Raw genomic sequence first — 23926 nt, 5'->3', positions numbered from 1 at the left:
AGCTTCAGAGCCCATGATTTTTCTCTATGTTGCCTATTTCTACTTTGAAAAGGAGTGAAGTTGCTGTTGATCACAGGGATTGTCTATACTAATTGAAACTGCCCTCTCCCCCCAATGTCAGCTGCTCCATAAAAATTTCCCTGATATTCCAAGACATTAACAATCTCGTTTCTTTTTTGGCTCTCATTTACCTTTGTACTTTTATAATGGTATTTATCACATTAGCAGTTATTCATGTGTAAAGATTCTTTGCTAGTTGATAAATCCCAGAGGTGAGGAACCATGCCTTATTTGCAGGATATTAAGAGCATAGGATAGATTTAAAGTTGGAAGGCTATTTAGAGGTCATCTATCAACTATTTCATTTTATAGATTAAGAACCTGAAGTTCCCAGAGGTAAAGAGGTAAAGAAGCAAAGAATTCAAGGTCACTTAAGTAGTAAATCAGATTGAAGATTCACACAAGATTCAAATCTAGATCTCTGACTGCAGAACCAGAACTTTTTTCAAAGTAGCATGAATTTTTTTATCCTTCATATCACTTAGCATAGTGCTTTATAGAAAGTGCTGGTGATGGTGACGTTCAGTTGTTTTTCAATCATATCTGATTTTTTGTGATCACTTTTGGGTTTTCTTAGCAAAGATGTTGAAGTGATTTGCCATTTCCTTCTTCAGTTAACTTTACAGATGAGCAAACGAAGCAAGCAAAATTAAGTGACTTGTCCAGGATAATATACTTTGTGTCTGTGGCCAAACTGAAACTCAGAGAGTTAAGTCTTCTTGACTGCAGGCTGAGTACTTTATCCATTATACTACTTAGCTGCTACTTTGCCATAATTACAGATAATAGAAATGTAGTAAATATTTGTTGAGTGATAAAAAGAAAGAAAGAAATCATTTTTTAAAGTTTGCTTCCCCTCTTCCATGAAGCCTTTGCTGACTACCTTAGGCCACACTAATCTCTGCCATTTCTAAAGTCCCATAGCACATATAATCAGTACCACACAATAGAGCAGTTAAAAATGAGAGCTAATTTTTCCTCTAATTGTTCCATATGGATTCTTCCTCTCTCTTCTCTTTGAAGGCAGAGACGAATTGTGACTTGCACTTTTCTCTAAAACTTATCTCCATGCAAGCATGTCTTAGCTGCTCAAAAATTCCCTCAATATTTGAGTAACTGATTATAGAATGCAGCAGGTATGTGTTTGGGGAAATTAGAAAGGGGTGAGGGGAGAGATTGCATTCAATCTAGATCATTTTATAGTTTTAGATAACTACATATTTTAAAATTAAGCTATAATTAAGCTTATTAATCAAATAGCAGATTGTTAATATTTCATCTGGTGAGGACATGAAATGTTTTATGATGTTTGGGGGGATTACTTTTTTGGTGTAAAAGCTACATGTTTCTTATGATAGGATATAACTAACACAACCGTCATAAAGATTCACTTTCCATAGCACATGAAAGTCTAAGATCTAGATGATTTCAAGCAGAAACTGTGACTTTTTTTTTCTGTTTCATGATCAATAAGTTTTTTGGAAAAGTAAAACTTTCAGAATCTTCTATAATTTATCATTTATAAATTACACATTCTTTTGATAGCTTAAAATTTTATAGTTATGGCCCTAGAAAAACTTCAGCAGCACCACACCACTTCATCCTCCCCTAAAAATTGTCTTTCTCACTCTTTTAGGAAAGATATTTACTCTAAGGATATCAGAAAATCAAATCTTTGAAACACAAACCTCCCTCCCCAGATAAAATGTTATCATCATTCTTAGGAAGGAAGTCCCTTCACAGCATCACAAGACCAAAGAAAACCTATTAAAAAGACCCCAAGTGGATGGAATGGTATAATGTTGGCACTGCTAAGACTCTGCACCTGGTGACTCAGAAGTTGGTGGCCATTAAAATTTGTTTTTACCCGGATTAGGCTTAGGTTTGTAAAAATGGTTTCCATGCCTCAGGAAAGGGAAGTTTTGGGGCAATGAGGATTAAACAAAGAAATGATCAAAGATGAAATGTCCACATATAGAGGCTCTAGGTGAGTAAGCTCAGAAAGATTCATGAACAGACTAAGCTTTATGGTCACTACCTCAGGCAGATATGGAAATGAAAACGTGTTAGTTATTATTTGTGAACACCCGGTCCTGAATCTAACCATAATCAAAGCTTAATCTTGAATGAATGAGAAAAATAAAAGCAGGGCTACTTATCTTTCCATTCTATAAATAGTTTATGTTAACACAATTCGTGCTACATCAAATTATGCAAAGCTCTTCAAAATAATGTTTATTTGGCAGAGAAGCTCTATAAATTCCCTGTGTGACTTGCCAATAAGGCCATCTTATTAAGAAGTCACAACCCTGGAGTGTCCAGCCTGTTACAATGAAGCCATGTTGCTTTTTCCACTGTTCTAGGAACTGAGCTTAGAAAAGTTGTTTGGGCTGCTAGTTGGAAAATGAGTTAGATGCATTGTTGCTATGGTGACTCATCTGGAAATATTCTGACAGCTGTGCAATAATGAAAAGAGGACTGGACATGAAGTAAGAGGATTTGGGTTCAAATTTCAGTTCTGTCATTATTGAGAAAACCAGGTAAATATTGCTCATAAAATGCTTATACAAGTTTTTCTTAGAATTAAACAAAGGTTAGTTTTGTTTTGGAATATTCACAATCATTATTCAGATTCTCTCACCAATGATCTCTAAGTTGCTAATTTTAATGTCTTTTTCTCAGTCATTATCTTTCTTGATTTGTCTGCAGCACTGGACACTCATGACCATAGCCTTTTCCTAGATATACTATCTTTCCAAATTTTCATGACAGTGCTTTCTTTTAGTTTTCTTAATTCCTATTAAGTCATTTGCTAGTTACCTTTCCTGGATCATTATTCATCTCCCACACCCTAACTATAGGTGTTTCCCAAAAGCTCTATCCTGGGCCCCCTTTTTAAATTTCTTCATACCTTTTCTCTTGATGTTTTCATCAGTTCACATACACATAAGTATAATTTCAGGCAGATAACTAATTCCTCGATCTATATATCTAGTGCTAGTCTTTCTTCTGAAAAAAGCTCAAGAGACAAGAAGGTATCCCAAAAGCACCCTGATTCTGTAACAGTCCCTGTAGGCTATATTGACCAAGTTATCAAATACTTACAGACAAACTCAGCACTCCTCCTATACATATTTCACAGGCATGTTGTGAGTATTGATTGTCCTTTGAAGTATTTGAGAGAAAAAAAATCTCTATAAAACATCAAAAAATGTAGGCTCTATTAAATGGTTTGGAATGACTTTGAGATGATGTGGTACAACTAGTGTAAGGAAATTCAAATCCAAGTTTTAATATTTTTCTGTATGACCTTGGGCAAGTAATTGCACTTTCCTTCATCTGTTTTGTCATCTTTAAACTAGAGATAATGATACCTATGTTTATTTACTCTGGATGTGAGGAGATTGATTTTTAATCCTTAAAATGCTATGTAAATGTGAATTCTTATTAGGACAGTGATAGGATCTAGGTCTATTATCTCATTAGAACAGAGAACAACTAATAAAAGAACTCCCCGTATCAGTATAGTACTACTTTCTAACATAAAGTATTAAAGAGCTACTTGCAACACTGAGAAGTTAAATGACACACAGCCATCATGTCAGAGATAAAATTTGAGTCCTAATCTTCTGGGACCAATAATCTAATGATTGATATTTGCATTTAATACCATTTGATAACTTGCCCAAGATTACAAAGATTACTACATCATTTTGCCTTTCAATCATTATTTAGCATTTATTATTGATGATGATTAGAATATAAGCTCTACTATGAATCAAATACTATATATGAAAATGCCAGTGATATCCAGTGATATATGTTAAGTTCTTAGATAGGATAAAATTAAAGCACAATTTACTCAATGAAATTTAAAAACAAACAAACCTAAAACTACATGATAATAAACCTATGCTGTTCTATTAGTATATTTTCAATTTAATGTATTTATTTACTCATGATTTCTTGAGGAAAGCCTGGATTATAACAAGGCCTCAGAAGGGATCAAAGGATTACCTACTGGTGCTTTTATGACTTCAATGAGAGAAAAAAGGAAAGTATGTTCATTAATACCTCAGGCAAATAGTCTCTGAAATACAGAAGCCAAAGTTTACAGATGTGTCTCAGCACGATGAGAGAGGGGAAACTTAAAACTATATGCTATGCTGTGCAAAATAGCTTTGTTTTATTTTTGTTTTCCCTTTCAGTCTTAACATGTGGTTTCATCTCAATATGAGGATTTCATAATGCCCAGTCTTAGAGAGATTATCTCAATCACTAAGAGATTAAAGATTTGTCCATGGACACATAATCAGTAGATATTTTGGGTAGGGCTAGGATCCAATTCTTCCTGAATCTAAGACTTCCTCTCTTCTTTCTTCCTACCTCCTCTATAATTGTATGGAATTTCATGTTTCTTTAATGAAGATAGCATGATGGAGGATAATTCTTGAAAGATCCAGGATAAAGAGAGAGCTAGATTTCAGTGCTAACTCTGGATACCTAATAACTGTATCATCTTAGACAAATCACTTATCCTTTCAAAATTCAGTCATTTTTTCCCCTCTATAATGGAGATGATGCTACCGTAGTACCAATCTTAGTTGGGGAATTGTGAGGATCAAATGAAATTTATACATGTTAAGCTGTAAAGTGTTTTGTAAGCAATAAGAATAGGGACTGGACCTATGATTTAATTAGTATATGGAATTCTAAATACCAGTATGGGTCATACTTTGCCTATAATTTATCATCTTAAAAAGTTGTCTGGAGGCACTGAAAAGTTCAATGACTTTCCCAGGGTCATACAGCCAATATGTCAGAGGCAGAACTTGAACCCAGATACTTTAAGACCAAATCTCCATCCAATCCAGCCCCTTCTCACTGAGAATATAACATACTAAATAAAGCTAGTTGGTGCAGTAGATAGAGCACCTGGTTATTATATATATTTATATATAATACAAATAATACATATTATATATTAACATATCAAAATATATTTATTATATAATTAATTATTTTATTATCACATAATAACATATATTATATTATTAATATATTAATAATTATATAATACTTTCTATAAGTACATCAAATTTGCCAGATTCTAGACATTATGAGATCCCTCTATCACTTTACCTCCCTTCCCCAAAAGATGTTTAGGACTAAATTTAACCTGCTTCAGTAAGAGAATGCTTAGGACTAATAATGATTTTATTTTTCATAATTATAACTTTTTATTGACAGAACCCATGCCTGCGTAATTTTTTACAACATTATCCCTTGCACTCACTTCTGTTCGGACTTTTCTCCTCCCTCACTCCACCCCCTCCCCCAGATGGCAAGCAGTCCTATACATGTTAAATATGTCACAGTATATCCTAGATACAATATATGTGTGCAGAACCAAACAGTTCTCTTGTTGCACAGGAAGAATTGGATTCAGAAGGTAAAAATAACCCGGGAAGAAAAGCAAAAATGCAAACAGTTTAGTAATTTTTTAAAGAAAGACTCAGAAGATATCTCATTCAACATGCATACACAAAAAGTAAAAATTAAGCGTGAACATCTAATCTAAATCAGTTCCAAATAAATGTTTGTGCAACATAAGATCAGCCTAAGGTGAAAATTTGTATGAATTGATACAGACTGAAGTGAACAGAACCAGGAGAACAATTTATGTAACAGCAAAACTGTAAAAACAATTAACTATAAAAAACTAAAAAATTCTGACCACAATTTGACCAACTACAATTTGAGAGGACCAAAAGTGAAGCATGCTACCTGTCTCTTGATGGGGAGTTGAGTAACTCAGGGTGCAGAATGAATCATTTATTTTTGGAAATGGACAACGTGGAATGTGTTTTGCTCAACTATACAGATTTGTTACAAGAATTTTGTTTCATTTTATTGTTTTCCAATGAGGAAAGAAAAGAGGGAAGGGAAAAACACATTTTTCAAAAAGGAACATTTGATAGCATAAGTTGGAAACAAAATCATTTGACTCTTAGAATCGGAGACCACTAAGATCTTGTCCCTGTGGACCAGGTTATCAAGGCTATCGATACTCTCAGTTCATGCAGCTTTACTGATGTAACTCAATATATCATCTCTTCTAGTAAGCTCATTTTTCTTTCTTTTTAAAATTTTACTGGCAATTAGTAGCAACTTAAACAACTCAGCTTATTTTTGTTTCTCCGAAAGCTTGTACTACGCTCCAAAGAGACTATATACAAAACAACAAACACAAAAGATGAAAAAGGTTAATAACTTAAGCTGATGCTATATTCATTCCATCAATAGGAGAGCAGCTCAGTGACCCAGTATCACAGTGATCTCACCATAATCAATTAACCGTGTGAAGTAAACAGATCTGTCCCTTTTGGCTGCTGGGTAACCTGATCCTTCTCTCTCTTCTTACTGACACTGTGAATGGAGAAATCACAGACACGGACATTATGTCATCTCTGACTAAGGTAACAGAGCAATTTCACAGCTATGTTACACTGAAATCTGCTAACATTCTAGTCAATGTTCATATTTTTTAGTAAAAAAAAGGCATTGAGGTGTGGGGGAAACACATACACATAATAAGATGCCAGCTCTAAAACATAGACTTTTTTTCAAAACACTTGGAAACCATAATAAAATAACTTCAAATTCTAGGACCACCCAGATGAATAATTGTCATAATAATTACTATTTACACTGTCCCATTTTGAAAACTCTCTGATTAGTTCTTACACAATGCCACTGCCACCAAACTAATTTGAACCTAATTATTTCCAGATTAGTGTTCTTGAAGCAGTAGTTTTAGACAGTTCAGAAGATGGTGATCTCAGATGTAGTTTCTCTCTCTCTCTCTCTCTCTCTCTCTCTCTCTCTCTCTCTCTCACACACACACACACAAACCCACACATTGTGACACACAGTCACAAAAAGCAGGGGGTGAAGGAACTATTCTGTATAATTAGTAGTCTTAATTTTAAAATGGCCCGATAATATCAGCTGTAGCGCTGGCTCAACAAACCCCCTTGGGCTAGATTCTCCTGCCTTTTGATTAGAATTATATGAATATGGAAATATCTACCTGCATTAACTCCATCAAGACTCAGTGGTTTGAGAATCTTCCAACTCTGGCAAGCAATTCAAAGTCTTTCACTTTAGGAAACCATAGACTGGGAAGCCTAGGAGGTGATTAATATTTCAGGGTGATAGACGCTCATTTGAAACCACTACTAGACCTCTTAAGGTGATCCCTGTGATACTTAACACATATGTCAAGTCCCATATTCTCAATGATCATAAAGCATTTTGCAACCTTTATAATCATCACACCAGGGAACTATTTGCTGAAAAGAGGTTTAAATTTTTTAAAGTGGTTTATACATACTTACAAATATAAAATGTAATATATATTATATCACGTTATATAATATAATATATGATAGGGATGTGTGCGCACATGTAAAATTTATGTTTTGAATAATTTCACTTACTCTGAAGTTAGACAAGAAGCAGCTTGAACAGGGTGTCTTAACCTGAGATTATGGATTCTCAAAAGATCTGTGGATAGATTTCTATTTCCATTTTTATTTTCATTAACCTCTTGCTGAAATTTGACATTTTCTTCTTTTATGAATGTGGGCAAGAAACCATGATTCTGTGGAAGTGGTCCACAGGTTTCACCTTTCTGGAAATAGATCCATGACCCTCTAAAAAAGGTTGAGAACTCTAAACTAAAATTTGACTAAAAGCATGGACAACCTTTTTTTTACTTTGATGAATCTTTTATGTTTATCAAGGTAGGAATTCCCTACAATGATGCAAAATGAAATTACTTTGGAACTTCTCATTCTGGGAGATTCTTGTTTATGTAAGATCCCTCCCCCCTGAAATCCTGCTTTTAGAACCTATACAAGACTCTGAAGCCCTCCATCTAATTATTTTAATATATAAAAACTAAACTATCATATATGTGTATATATACATATATATATGTATGGAAGGTGTTCTGTAGATGTTTATATTTTACATAGATGTTCAGTCATCAATATTTAAAAAACTGAAGTTTTAAAAGGGTAGTCCAAGATCATATACTTGATAAATGGCATTTGAACCCAATTCCTCTAATGGCGTGGACTACTTTTAGTTCACCTCCAAGATTGTTTTCTTCATGTACCCTGAAATTTCCAATAAGGGCTGAGGAAGAGATGGCCTTTTTCTACCTCAACAGTACTTGTCTTGTACTAGAGGCAACTTAATCTCATACACATAGGTTTCCCCTAAAACTCTTTTGTTAGCTTTCTTTTTTCTATACATTACAGTTAAGTTCTTATTGGTGAAAACAATAAATTTCTCTGAAATGGTTGCATATTTTTGAATTTACATTATTCAAAGTTATAATTTTACAAAATATGGTCATTGGTAGCAGCCATTCAGGGAAATTGGAAATATGCAGTATACCTTCAAGTAATGGGACCACTTCAAAGAATTCATTTTTATGCTTATCTGTAACTCGCTATATCACACCTGGTGACTTCATCAGCTCCCATTGACTCAGTTATTATTTTTTCCCCCAAATGATTCTCAGATTTCCATCCCTAACCTTTCTCCTGAGCTCTAATCTTGCATCCCCAACTAATTCTTAGACATCTAAAACTGGATATTTTGTAGGCATCTCAAATTCAGCAAGTCCAAAGTATAACTCATTATTTGCTTCCTTATCACGATACCCTTCTTTTTCTACTTTCTATTTTGAGATGATTGTCCTTTCTTTTCAAAGAGGACCAAAATGACATCCCTATGATCAGATCAATAGTAGCTCAGAATGCTTGGACACAATTAATCTACACTAAACATTTGGGGTGGCTTCTCTAATTTTGCATATTTCACATTTCCTTTGGGCTAATTCAATTCTGCTTTTGCTCACAGAGTACAGCAACTTCTTTAATGATGGTATGTGGTATTTCTTATTTTTCCTCTTAATTAAGAACATAGTCATAGACTCATAGCCTCAGCATCATCCAATCATTTTCAATAGCTGTCTCCATTCCTGGAATCCCTTCCCACATTTATGGCTACTGCTTTCAAGACTCAGCTCAGATACTATTTTTTACAAGAAGTCTGCTCCCTTTCTACTAAGTATCTTTTCTCTAGAATTACCTTCTATTTATTCTGCTTGAGTCTTGCATATATATATATATACATATATATATATATATATATATATATATAGTTGTTTGCATATTGTCTCTCATTAGAATGTTAACTCCCTGAGAAGAGAGGCTTTTTTTCTTTTATATCCTTAGAAATTAGCTTAGTACCTCATTCTTAGTAATAATTTAATAAATAGTTATTGACATATTCAGCGTGGACTCAGTATTTACAACCTAACAGTTTGTTGTTGTACATTTGTTTCAAAGATGTCCAACTTTTCATGACTCTAGGAATTTTAAGATACTGGAGTATTTTGCCATTTCCTTCTCTAGCTCATTTTTAGAGATGAGGAAACTGAGGCAAACAGGGTTAAGTGACTTGCCCAGAGTCACACAGCATGAAGACAGGTCTTCTTGATTTCAAATCCAGGCCTCTAGCCACTGTGCCACCTTGCTGCCCCAACCTAGTAATCATCTTTTTAAAAATATAAAACTCATATTAGCTTGACTAATTTTTCATAAAGCCTTTATTCAAGATATTGCATTCTTTAAATCCTTCAACATAGATATAAGCAAACTATACTGCACCATTAGTGACTTGTTGATTTGCTGCCTTGCAGTCATTCTCCTTCCATATAGTGACTTTATTTATCACAGTTTCAATATATCGTGGGTTGGCATAAGAAATCACATGGGAATTGTGGGGGAGCTTTGTGGAAAAAGCAGATTAAACAAAGTCTATGACCAAATACTTAACCCAAGTTTTACATAAAATATTGTAAATATTCCATAAAAAGAAAAAAAAGAAAAAAATCAAGACTTCTCTGTTACAGTTATACTACTCTGTTACCAAAAATTTTATGTAAGTTTTCCAGATCATGAGTGTACCATTCCCATGACCCCTTTAACAGGGAAGAGATAATTATTTATCATGTTATCATTCTAATTCATTATCTCTCCCTATCTTTCATTTTTCTCTCTATCTTCTCTCAATCTCTTCTTATCTTAATAAGGTTGTAAGATCATTCTAAGCAGGAATTGTATCCTCTATTTTTAAAATTCAACAAACATTTATTAAATGCCTACTCTGTGGAAGGCAGCATAACAAAAAAACTCGAGAGTTGGTCTTAAAATGAGCAGGAACTGGGTTCAAGTACTACCTCTACAGCATATTTACTGTGTGATCTTAGGAAAGTTATTTAATTTCTCAGTTCACCCAAGTAACTCTCTGGGATTATAAACTGCAGAATAGTAGTCGATCTGCATTGATAGAGGAAATTTTCATGATGGAAGTTGTCCTCACCAATAGAATCATAGAATCAGCCAAAAATAGGCACAAAGCAGTATATAATCATAAATTTAGAGCTGAGATCACATACTTCAACCCATCCATTTTATAGATAAGAAACTGAACCCTAGAGAAGTGAAATAATTCCCCTAAGGTCTCATCGGTAGTAAGGAGCAAATGAGGATTTGAAACCAGATCCTCTGATATATTAAAATAAGATTAAAGATTGGATAAATGTATGTTGAATTAATGAATATATTAAAATTCATGTCATCTTACCTAGTCTACATGTCTATTTAGTCCTTTTAGTTATTTAGATAGTAGAGGCATCTAAGTGAGAAACAGATAAAAACCTATTAAGTGATTGTTTGATACAATTGTCAGGGCTGCTTAGTTTTTTATCCTAGACTACTCTAAAGAATACAGCAAGCCATTTCAGTTTGCCCTGAAAGTGATTACAGGAGAAGCATGCAGGAAATGATTGGCAAAAAAAAAAAAAAAGAAAAAGAAAATGCAGGAAAAGTGGAAATCACCAAGAAAAAAAGTACTAAGGGGAAATCAATAGAAGGTTAAAGGTCAACAAGCCTCCTGCTGTTAGACTGTCAAAATGTATTTAATGGGTTCATTGGATATTTTTTCACATTTAAGAAATTGGTATGAGAAAGGAACTAAACAGCAATATTGCTTTTTATCTTAACCCCACCCCCACCCCAAAAGCTTCTTAAGAAAAGATTTTTTTTTTTTTGAGAACTTTATTCTGATCTAAGTATTACATTTATGCCCAGGGGGTTGATACCTCTGAGGCTTCTGTGGAATGACAGGCTTTCAATACTGATTCTTAAGTTATTTTCTAGGGAACTAATTCAGCTCTTCTCACTACATTATATATCAAATTTTAATTATAACTTAAATGATATGAATCTAAATTAAGAATGGCAGTCATATGGAACCTGGAATATTCTGAGATCTCTTTTAGGTCAGGTCTATAATATTCGCTGAGTAGAGATGTCTTCCTAATTCTGTTATAGACCATACATGCAGATGTATGGAGTTTTCCACCCTTTCTTCAAAAGCAGGAAAATGCCTGAGAGCAATTTTGACTAGTGATTATAAGGTGACATTCTTTCTGAGCAACAGGTGAAGCATGTAGAAATGAATGGAAAGTCTCATTGTTTCAATATTATGTATAATAATGCTTCTGGAAAGGCTTTTTAATTTCATTGTGGATCATTTTAACATGATTCTTTATTAAAAAAAATACACCAGAAAACTGACATATCTTCCAGATAATTATAAACTAATATGTACATAGTGCATTAAGATTTGCAAAATATTAACTCATTTTATCAACACAATCCTGGGAGGTAAATGCTATTATTATCCCCATTTTATAGATGAGGAAACAGAGGTAGAGATTAGTTGGCTTTAACTACTGTCACACATTGAGTATAATTAGGTCTTCCTGACTCCAAGATGTGTATTCTATTTACTATCACATAGTTTCTACCTAGATCCTGAAAATTTTGCTAGTTCTGACTTTAACTACAGTAACTATCCTCACCTTTGACAAAAGTTACAGGGTTATTATTTGTCTTTTATTATGTGACAACTGTTACATAACTTGCCATAATTGGCTGAGCTGTTTTTCAAATAGAATGTAAACTTCCCAACGTAAATTTGATTGAATAGTAATAGATTGGAGAATTCCAGTGGGCCTAATATTGACAAGACTCTTTTAAAGATAATTTTTTTTAAAAAAAATTACATTCTTTTATGACACAAAAGTAAAAAATGATATCAACTAAATTGATGAGAAGAAATCAAACTTAAAAACAAAAGGGTTGAGACAGTATTATTGTACCTTCCTTTATCATAAAAGGTTAGTTTTAGGGAAGGATAGACTTGGTGAAATTTAATAGGTGAAACAGGTGAAATTTAAGTTTCTTCCTGCTTGCTGCTCTGTTATAATTGACTGTATAATGCTGGGAAAGTCACTTAACTCTAAAAGTCTGTTTCCTTATCTGTAAAATGTGAATGATAAGAATACTTGAGCAATCAGCATTAGGACTGTTTTTAGAAGCAAAGTATTTTGTATGACTAAAGTGCTACATAAACATGAATTATCATTACTCAATTATTCAAATGGATCTCAGATATCATCAGTGTAGGTATACCCTCCAATGATGCAGATGACAACTTATTCATGGCTGCTTTTTTTCATGTCCTTCTGTAATTTGACCAGGGTATCCTTTTTCTTTACATCGTGAGTATATCAAAAGAGCATAAGAACTGTCCCTCAGTTAGCTCTTGCATTTACTACTTGACTTTGCTCCGTCTCCATCAAAATTCCTTATTTTTAATGTGTTTTAGCTTCCTCATAGCTTTCATGAACCTCTCCTCTGTTCTTTGGGTGAATGAAAATGAACTATTATTATTATTATTATCATTAATATTCTGCCCTACTTTCTGATAAAGGGCTACTGGGTGATTACTGGCGCCTTATTAGGGTGACATTTTTATTGTTATAAGAGAGGATCCTCCATTGATTTTTGCTTTTTGTAAAATAATCATATAATTGTCTAAAATAAACAAACCCAGCAGTAGAAAGTGTGCTGAACTTGAAGCAGTGGACTTATAGTCCCCTGACTTGCCTGCAAATCACTTAATTGTTTTGAGCCTCATTTTCCTCATATGTTAAAATAGAGACATTACACAGACAACACATACTATTAGTTTGAAAGGCAGTGTGATACAGTGGAGGACTAGATTTGGAGTCAGAAGGCAGAGATTTCAATTCTGGCTCTGCTACTTAACCACATAGTTCACACACATCATAGCTCAATCAAGCCTCTCGTAACCTTCTCAGGCTGAATTTTCTGATCTCCGAAATGAACGGGCTGGTTCATAATCTCAAAGGTTCGTAATGAATATCACTCAACACTAGAGGGTGCTGCAGAGAACCATCAACCTGCCTCTAACATTCTGAATCTCAGAGCTGCAAATAGCTATTCATCCCTCCTTTTACTGTTCTTAGGGGTCTCTATAAATAAAAGCACCTGATTCATTTGCATCCACTTACTAGCTACTCCCATTTTGTCTCTCTGAGTTTTACCTCATTAAATCAACTATTCTACCATTAGGACTTTATAAAAGCATTTAATAATAATTGCTAGTATTTGTGTAGTTCCTTAATATTGGCAAAGCCCTTTACGTATTTTATCTCATCCTCTCTTCACTATGACCCTGGGAGGTAGATGCTAATATTTCTCCATTTTACAGATGAGGAAATTGAAACTGAGAGAGATTAAGTGATTTGTCTAGGGAAGTATGAGGTCAGATAAAAATAGATGACTTTTATATAGAACTTCCTATGTTCTAGGCAGGGGTCCTCAAACTTTTTAAGTAGGGGGCCAGTTCACTGTCCTTCAAACTGTTGGAGGGCCGGACTATAGCAAAAACAAAAACTTTGTTTTGTGGGCCTTTAAATAAAGAAACTTCATAATCCTGGGTGAGGAGGATAATCGTCCTCAGCTGCCGCATCTGGCCCTTGGGCCGTAGTTTGAGGACCCCTGTAGGCACTGTGTTAATCACTTTACAATTACAATCTGATTCAATTCGATCAAAAACTTCAAGAAGGTAGATCCAATTATTATCACCATTTTACAGATGAGGGAGCTAAAGCAGACAGAGATTGTGACTCACTGGGGGTCACACGGCTAATAACTTTCTGAGGCTGAATTTGAATTCAAGTTTTCCTGACTCCAAGACCAGAACTCTATCTATTGTGTCACTTAGCTGCCTCATTTAATATTAATATTTAATATTAACATAATATTTAATCAAGTGGTACCACAAACATATTAGTATCTTATTCCAATCCAATATGCTCATCTGAAACTATGACCTTTCCCACTACCCACCCAATTTAATCCTGCTTCAAACTGCCCTTAATCTCCTCTTCCCCATTATGCAGGCAAAAGTTCAGAAATTCAGATTCTACTTGGAAGCTGGGCAAAAGGGTTTCAGGCACAAACTGGAAGATGTAGAGGACTGAGCATATGAATGAATAGCTGATGAATGAACCACTAGGACTCACTAGACTGTTCTTCTTTAAATAATGATTTCCCTGGTACTCCTGGAACTTTCATCTTGCCCCCAGCTCCTCATGATTAGTATCAGGTATTCTGGACATAAATTTATACTTCTGTATCTTCAGCACTAGAACAAAGCCTGTTGGATTTTTCTATGGGGAAGTAATGTTGCTTGGCTATCAGCATCTCTAGAGTAGAGGCAGCTGTCAGCATATTTATACCAAATCACTATTACCATTTTTCAAACTTACTTGAGAAGTGCCTGCATCAGAGCCATGGTCCTTAACATCCTATTTCTCTACAATTTGGTTTCCTTGGTAAATCATAGCTACATCCTCTGCCTTTTCAATCTCTGAAGCTTATGAAAAGTTTGAAACTTCAAGGCCAGATGTCAGTTATTAATTCCTAGTCAAAGAAAATCTTTATAATCTTTCATTTATTGGAGATAGGCTATTTGTCTTTGTATCCCCCAAAGCCTAGCACAGTGCTAGTCCTACTAGCAAATAGTAGGCACTTAATAAATACTCTCATATTGCTTGGTTGTGAGTAGAGTTTTAAGCCCCCCTGAGGCTAAGATTAGAAGCTCAGTTCCTGAAAGTAGCATACCCCAAGTCTGTACCTTTTACCTCAGACTGTCATCTAAGCAGTGGCTTAGGTGGGGGCTGGAAGCAGAGACTAAGTACAGTGGAGGATAGCTCTCCCCAGATTCACAGCCATGTACCCTACTGACAGTCTTCTCTGTATACAGAAGATAGCAGCTCATTTATTCATGTCTTGATTAATTCACACATCAGTACCAAAGTTAAAAAAGAAAATCCCAGAGTGAATGAAAGGAGAGGGGACTCAAAGGAGAAAGAGAACAAAGAGGAAGACACTGATAATTCAGCAGTCAATAGGAGGAACACACAGATAGGAAAGTGAGAACCACTCTAAAGTAACAATTAGATGCTCCCCTTGAGGGCTGACCAATAGAAATCAGCAACTAGAGATTTCTCCAAAATCAAATATGTATTTGAGTATAGATCTGTGCAAGATCTTAGCTTTTTTGATTTGGCACTCTTCCTTTATGATGGAAGAAAATGCTGAAAACTGAAGTTGGGAAAAAAGCTAAAAAATTAGAAAGATAAAGTTTTAAAACTTGACCAAAGAGAATGAGAGAATAGTTATATAACATCTTGTGGGAGTTCCTGGATATATCTTAGAATTGTTAAAATGAAGGTTTGGCTAACATTGCACATGTCTTTCAAACATGGCTTATGAGAAAAAATTCAAATTCTCCATTATTTTCTGATACTTTTCTGATATTCTTCCTACTAAACACAATACATTACTCAGGACTTGGACTAATTGGAGCATAGGAGGGAGGAAGCATGATGATCAGAGAGCAGTCAACAGAGAAGTGGTTTTGCAAGTAGAAAGCTGGCCTAATAAGCAAGTGCTATCTGCATACAGAAAAAAAGATAACTAGATATATGTACGGGGTAATTTTACATATACACGTGTGTATATGTATACACACATGCAGGCACACATAAATGCATGCACACGCACACTTACATATACAAACACATTTCTTTGTGTTTAATGGCAGATATCTCTAGGATAGAGGTAGGGAAAAAAAGAAATTTACACAATAATTTGGTTATATATTTGAAAGGAATAGTAAATTGTTCATAGTAGATTTTCTGTTTTATGTACAATCATCTTTTTAATGTACTACGTTATAGAAATGCTTGTTTTATTCCACAGATTAAAAATAAAATAAATTAAAAGAAGAAAAATAGTGATTTGTTCCACATTTGGTAGAGGGAGTTAACTATACCAGTGAAATTATAGGTCTAAAAAAATAACATCTGAGGAGAACCCAGAATGTATAGAAGGGATGGGAAAGGGACATAGAATTCAGGAAGACCTGAGTTCAAATTTGACCTCAGACAAAAGTTACTAGCTGTGTGACCCTGGGCAAGTCACTTAATGCCAATTGTCTCAGTAAAAACAAACAAACACATATATTCATTTCTCCCTACCTGCCATGGATGAGACTGGATAAGCAATATACTAAACTGCATTTCCCTCAAGCGGGGAAAAAATGCACAAAAGAAAAATTTTGAATTAGAAAAACTTTGAATTAGTCTCAGTTTATCTGGATTTTATATAAGATCTTTACAGAAATAAGTAGGTAATTTTTTTCTTGATTGAAATTTATATAAGGAGGGGAAGGAAACACTGAGGAGAGGCATCTTGAAAATGTAATTCATGTCAAGGAATAATGAAGTCAACAATCTCAAAGGATGTTATATAAGTGCTGCATACTATCATCAAGAGCAGATAGAGAAATAAAGCAATTAAAAATATACAAAGGGAAAAGTTCCCTTTGATAAGGTCAAAATAATAATAGCTAACATTTATATATCATTATAAGGGTTGCAAAGGGTTTTTATACACAGATTATCCCCCAAACTCTTAATGTCATATTAAGCTTTAATTGCTTAAACTAATAAAAAGTTTCATAATAATAAATATATTAAAATTAATATGCTTTAATACTCGAAACTGCACAGAAAGTTTTGGGACAACTTGTTCATTATTTCATTTAATCCTTACAACAATCCTGTGAGGCAGCTGCTATTCTCATCCCTATCCCCCACTTTCATTTCAATTAAGGAAACTGAGGACCAGGAAATCAAAGGGATAATTAGTGTGATTGAGGCAGAATATGAACTTCAGTCTAGTGCCCAATACCATAGACACCTAGCTGCACTTTGGTGGCACAAGAGACAGAGGAATATAAGCAAACTCTATGAATTGAAATAGTTTAGAATGTTTAAGACACAATGAGGAAGGAAACGGGTCTGGAGCTAAAGTTAGGGAGTAGTGAGATATAAAAATTTAAATTTATTGTTCAGTCATATCTGACTTTTTATGATGCTATTTTGGTATTTTTTTTGGCAATGATATTGGAATGGTTTGTCATTTCCTTCTTCAATTCATTTTACAGGTGAGAAAACTGAGGCAAGCCGGGTTAAGTGATTTGTCCAGGGTCAAATAGCTAGTAAGTGTCTGAGGTCAGATTTGACCTCAGAAAGCTATGTCTTCCTGACTTCAGACCTAGCACTCTATCCACTGCACTAACTGCCCATAAATTTAAATAAATTTATTGATAGAAGATTATAGATATTCTTGGATATACAGTTAATTTTATCCTATAGGCAACAGGGAACAACTGGATATTTTCAAGCTAGGATTTGACATGTTGAAACCAGTGTTTAGGAAGATTAATCTAGAGCTGATATATAGGAAGTGAAGGTTTGGAATGGGAAGGCTTGAAGCAGAAGAAACTCTTTGAATACTTAAGGTATGAAATGAGGAAATGAGGTGGACCTCTGGATATGATTATGCCAGTGGGAATAGAAAAGAATAGATGTAAGAGACATTTCAAAGGAAGAATCTACAGGATATAGTGAGTGATTGGATATAGGGGATGAAAGAGAGGGATGAGTCAAAGATGTCTGCAGGTCTGGAGTCTGGGGAATTGGAAGAATGGTGTTGTCATTGCTAAAATGAGGAAGTTGGGAAAAAACACTGGGGAAATCTAGTTCTCTTGTTTTTTCTCTCTACTTAAGTCACTATAGACATAGCTAATAGGTAAATCTAATTAAATAAGCTAGATGAAAGGAGGAAAATGTTTTCTCAGCCCTTTGCAATGCTCCATTGAAAAGAAGATAATGATTTTCCAAGGGAACTCTGAGAGGCAAAGGATGCTACTTCTTGGCTTATTTCAGAATCTTATATAATTTTGTGCAAATGTGGGATGTTACATAAGTGCTGCATACTATCATCAAGAGCAGATAGAGAAATAAAGCAATTAAAAATATACAAAAAAAAAAACACATAGAAATTAAGAAAGGGACAGAAACAAGCAAGTTTTGTTAACACATGGTAAATTTACTTATACTTAAAAAAACCTAGATAAAAAATGTTTACAATTTCATCGAAGTATTATTGTTTGCTTTTATTAATCAAGTTCATAAAAATAAAATTTAAAAGCCCAGAAACTTTATAATATAATAGTAATACTTATTATAGTAAGTCCTATCATCTTGGAGTTTCATTGATAGTCAAAAATCTCATTGGATCTTTAAAAAAGTTATATCAGGCAGTTAGTATATTAAGTTACTTTTAGAGACCATCGTTCTTTTTCCTTGAAGACCAATGACCTCAGGAAGGTGATGTCTTGACTTGCAAATGAATCAGGTTTAAGCGAGGGCAGGCTGTGCAAAGTCATCAGCTTCACTCTTCCCTCCAGAGTCATCTGATTCTAGTGACATGACATCAGTCAAGATGACTGGCAACGGTCCCAGATGCAGTGGGAGACTTTGGCCTTTTTAAGCTAAGTTTTTTCCTATGTCTCAGTAGGAAGGCAATACCCATTCAGTAGTTAAAGGCTAGGTAAGAATTGAGACAAAAGTTTGCTTTCATAAAAGAATCATTCTGGAAGGTGAAGACCTTTAGGGTTTCTAATGAAGGAACTAATTAATGTCCACTTAAGTTATTTGCCCAAGGTCACGAAGTGACTGGGAATTGGCAGCAAATCTGACTTTAAGACTGGTGGTCTTTCTGGAAAATCACAGTTCTAGTAACAACAGTCTTGGTGATATTAAACTTACAATGCTATCCATTTCCTTTTCTAGATTCCAAGTTACTTGATTGTTCTTGGTAGGAATAGAAAAAAGCATTAGCAATACTTGTGCAACACTAAGATCCAGAAGCAGCCATGAAGTGGTTATGGAATTCCTATAGATTGAATGAATTAAGATTTCTTTCTCATGGTTTCTTATCAGAGTGGCTCAATACCTGGAAATAATAATTTATATTAATAATAACATAGAATAATAATACCCTTTAAATGATGAATTTGATTAATTTCCAAAACTTTCTATCATGTGACATCTTTCCATAGTTCTGAGATTTAGAATAGTTCAAGTTAGAGATTGTTTACCACCTGTTTGAGTCATTCTGAATATAATCAGTGAAGCAGAATGAAGATGGTTTTAAACTATGGCATTGTAGTTAACTATTTATGTGACCTTGAGCAAACCTCTTCAGTGTATGTATCTGTTTATTCATTTGTGAAATGAAAGCATTGGGCTAGGTGACCTCAAAGGTCCTTGCCATCTCATAGTTTGTGATCTCTAGTATTGTTCCCAAATTTCCTCTACCCAAAAGAAATAGGAGATAGTATTGTACAATAGAAAGGCATTTGGAATTAGAGGAACTGTCTTTGAATCCTGATTACTACTTACTATTTCTGTGATATTGAGCAAATCATTTAATCCTTCTTTGCCTCAGTTTCTTCAGCTCAAAATCTGTATTTTATGATATCCTGAAGTAACTTTAGTTTTTAAAAGTATTCTCATTTAGAAAATGTCTCATTAACAATAACAGAGGGGAAGTGCTTAACTTCATTAAATTGTTAAGTTTGAATCTACCATTTATTTTTCAATTAATATTTTAATTTGTTCTAAATACTGGTCTATTTCTCTCTCGATACTGGTCTATTTCTCTCTTTCTTCTTCTTCTTTTTTTCTCTGACATAAGAACAGTTGTTTTGTTTTGTTTTTTAAAAGAAAAGAAGAGAAAGTCAATTCTATATTTTGAGTCCTGACAACTCCTAATAATTACATCCCAAAAATATAGTGGCATTGCTCTCAGTCTAATTGTATAGCCAAAAAAAAAAAATCTTCTTTTCTGATTTCTATCACACTTATTTCTCTTTAAGTGCTTCCTCCCCAGATATGCTGCATAATTAATGGAATGGAGTTAAATATAGAAGTTTTTAAAATTAATTTTCTTCAAATACATTATACTTTCAAATTCATTTTACTTCATTGTACTGTTGATCTCTGTCAATCTTTTTTTGCATCATTTCCTTATCTTTTTGGATAATCTTAATTCCTCTCCATTTGGTATCTTCTTATAATTTAATTAATATTCTCTTTATCACCTTCCAGGATTTTAAGTAAAGATATTAAGATATGATATAGCAGTGATCTCTTTGTGTGCCTCTTTAAATTCCTTTTCAATGGATAAGTTGCTATTTATCATCATGGCTTTTCCCATTACCTCTCTATTTACTATATATATTTATAAACTGTTCCAATTACATATCAATCTAAATACCACAATTATTCATTTCCAAAATAATCTGAATTAATTTTCCAGGAAGCATTCTAAATTATTTGCTGTGATCAAGACTTTTCCAGTCTTATATTTTACTCTCCAATATGTACTCTTCAATCCAGTGACACTGGCTATTCTACAAACTAGATGCTCCATTTCTCAGCTCTGGGCATCCTCACTGGCTGTCCCCTATGTTTAAATACTTTCCCAGATTTCCTTCAACTACTGATTTATCTAATTTCCTTTAAATCCCCACTAAAATTCCATCTTCTAGAAGAAGCCATCCCCCATTCTTCTTAATTTCAGTGCCTTTCCTCTTTTAATGTGTGTAACTTGCTTTGTACACACACATACACATTTTAATTTTTTTTGAGGCAATTTGGGTTAAATGACTATACACAATATATATACAAATATACACCCATATACTTATACACGCATATATATGTGCTTATATATGTGCACATACATATACATGTGTGTATATATGTGCCTAACACATAGTTAGTACCCAATAAATGTTTGCTGATTGATTGATATTGGAGGAGATATTGATGACCTTAAAGGATCCAGATATGTTTCTGTAAATGTGGAATACATGGTGGCTTAGAAAGTGGAACTTGCTGGTGCTGAAAGGATTATTATCATGTATATATAATTGTGAGCTACAGAAAATAGAGAACTGATCACAAGAACAAGAAGATTTGGATTCGAGTCCTGCCTGTTACACATACTGGGTAAGTCACCAAAGTTCCCTGTGCCTTAGCTAACTCTTTTTAGACTTCATGTTGAATGTGGGCATGCTAACCTGAATTGATAGGGAGAATTCTCTCTATCAATGAAATCACAGGTCAAGTCCCCATCTTCCGTATCTGTTCCAATTTAACTTGACAGCCGTATCATAATGAAAACTGAAATAAAAAAGAAAAAAAAATTTAGGTTTCTTTCTTTCCTTTGCATATCAAAATTCTCTGGCTTTTCATCCTCAAGAACTTGCATTCCATATTGGTTTATTCATCAGTTTACTGCTTTGCCAGGTGTCCCATTTAGGAAGTTAGTATCAGCTGGATAGGGGTTAATGACCAAGCTTCTCCTGCTACCTCCCTACCCATGCCAACAATCTATTGCAGTGGTTCTTACAGTATGGTCTAGAGAATCCTGGGGATCTCTGAAACCCTTTTAGAGGGTCTACAAATTCAAAGGTAGTTTTTATTTCCAATATGGTAAATGTCTATAAATATAATCCAGATAAACAAAAACGCTTTGGAGAGATCCTCAATAATTTTTAATAGGATAAAGATACTGAAAACAAAAGTTTGAGAACCACTGAAAGGAAGAAAAGCATTGCAAACCAAGAAAGAAGGAAAGAAGAAGCATTTATACAATACCTACTCTGACAGTACAATTATAATACACTGTGCTAAGAATTTTATAAATGGTATCTCATGTGATCCTCACAAAAACCTGAGCTATATACTATTAAAATCCACATTTTACAATCAAGGAAACTGCAGCAAACAGGGTTAGTGACTTGCCCAGGGTCACACAGTTAGTAACTGTCTGGGGCTGGATTTGAATTTAGTTCTTCCTGATGTCAGGACTGAGACTCTATGCACCATGCTACCTTTAGGGAGATAGAATTAGTAATCAGTATATAAGATAGGAAATTTGGAGAGATGATCGATAAAATTCTTAAGAGAGTGTGGTATAGTGGAAAGAACACTGCATTTGGCCAAAGACCTGGTTTCAAATCCCCTGTGTGACATTGTGAAAGTCACTCCACATCTCTGGGTCCATTTCAGTATTCCCTTCAGGGGTCCTCAAACTACAGCCCTTGGGCCAGGTGTGGCAGCTGAGGGCGATTATCCCCCTCACTCAGGGCTATGAAGTTTCTTTATTTAAAGGCCCACAAAACAAAGTTTTTGTTTTTACTATAGTCCGGCCCTCCAATAGTCTGAGGGACAGTGAACTGGCCTCCTATTTGTAAAGTTTGAGGACCCCTGGCACCTAATTTATGCAATAAGAAGGGAGAGTTATATTATTTTATAAATGAGTTTCCATGTTTATAAAATAAGGGAATGTCCATGTAAAATAATGGAATATATTACATGGTCTCTAAAGTTATATGAGATATAAATTCTGTGACCCTATGGTTACATGTGAGTTCTAGTGTAGAGTAATCATTAATAAAGAATAGCTGGGATGAAGTTACTAGTCAATACAGAGAGATAAGGAAAATCAAAATAGATTGAGAGAACTGTTACCAAATGAAGATTTTACTATAGACATTGATTTGCATATGCCTGAACATTAGGCATTATATGGAGTGGCTTCAGTTTTCAGAAGGAAGGAACTGTGTTTATCTATAACTGTTCTTTCTCTTCTTTTAAAAATAAGCTCTTTGGGAGAAAAAAAACAACTTGCTCGGCTATTTTTCCTTCTTCAATAATCCTCCTTCTTGTCCTCTCTTTGCCTCCTTTGTGCCTTTCACCTGATAATCGTGATTGTTTTCCATTACCCTCCTCCCTTTCCAAAACATATCTATAATCAAAAACAGGGAGTAGGGAAATGGCATAGAGATTGAGGGGGACTGATGCTTGGGGATGGAATTGACATCCACAATACACTTGGATCATTCATCTTTTGCCTAGTAGAATGTAAACTCCCTGAGAGCAAGAACTATATTTTCTGAAGGTCATTTTCCATGTCAAACAAATGGAGAGGGCTTAATAAAAGTTTAATATTAACAATATTTCTATCAAAAAGTGATCAAGGGACTGTGATTCTTTACTGTTCATTGTTTATATCAGTTTGGGGCTTTTAAGTGAGAAGAAATATGAAGACAACTTGGAGGGAGTTCAGAATTAAGTCATAAAAATGAGTGAAAGGTTGGAGGGAATAGCTTAAGAGGAAAGAGGGAATCAGTTATATGCTGGCTAAACAAGGGCGAAAGAAGGAATTACCTGTGTATGACAAATGAAAGGTGCACAAACTAAATAATAAATTGCTTGGTTGTTGCCATGACACTGAATCGGGAAAACTTTTCCCAGTCACTACATTTGAAAACTTTGCCGCCTCAACCATAACCCATTGCCAATTTTACATGTGCAGAATCAAAGAAACAACAGTCACTGCCATAAGTCAGT

At 34.4% G+C, this 23926-nt stretch overlaps 1 long non-coding RNA gene across 1 annotated transcript in view; it reads right to left on the bottom strand.

Annotated features, from left to right (window-relative positions):
• Positions 1 to 21309: 21309 nt before the first annotated feature.
• Positions 21310 to 23926, bottom strand: part of LOC116422263 — a 121092-nt gene continuing 118475 nt past the window's right edge. Inside the window, exon 3 of the long non-coding RNA XR_004232829.1 lies at positions 21310 to 21691. This is a non-coding gene — a long non-coding RNA (uncharacterized LOC116422263). The remainder of the gene's footprint in view (positions 21692 to 23926) is intronic.

Source organism: Sarcophilus harrisii, chromosome 3, assembly GCF_902635505.1.
Source record: "Sarcophilus harrisii chromosome 3, mSarHar1.11, whole genome shotgun sequence".
Classification (NCBI taxonomy): Eukaryota; Metazoa; Chordata; class Mammalia; order Dasyuromorphia; family Dasyuridae; genus Sarcophilus; species Sarcophilus harrisii.
Note: the sequence above shows the minus strand (reverse complement) of the source record. Positions and strands in the feature narration are given on the sequence as shown.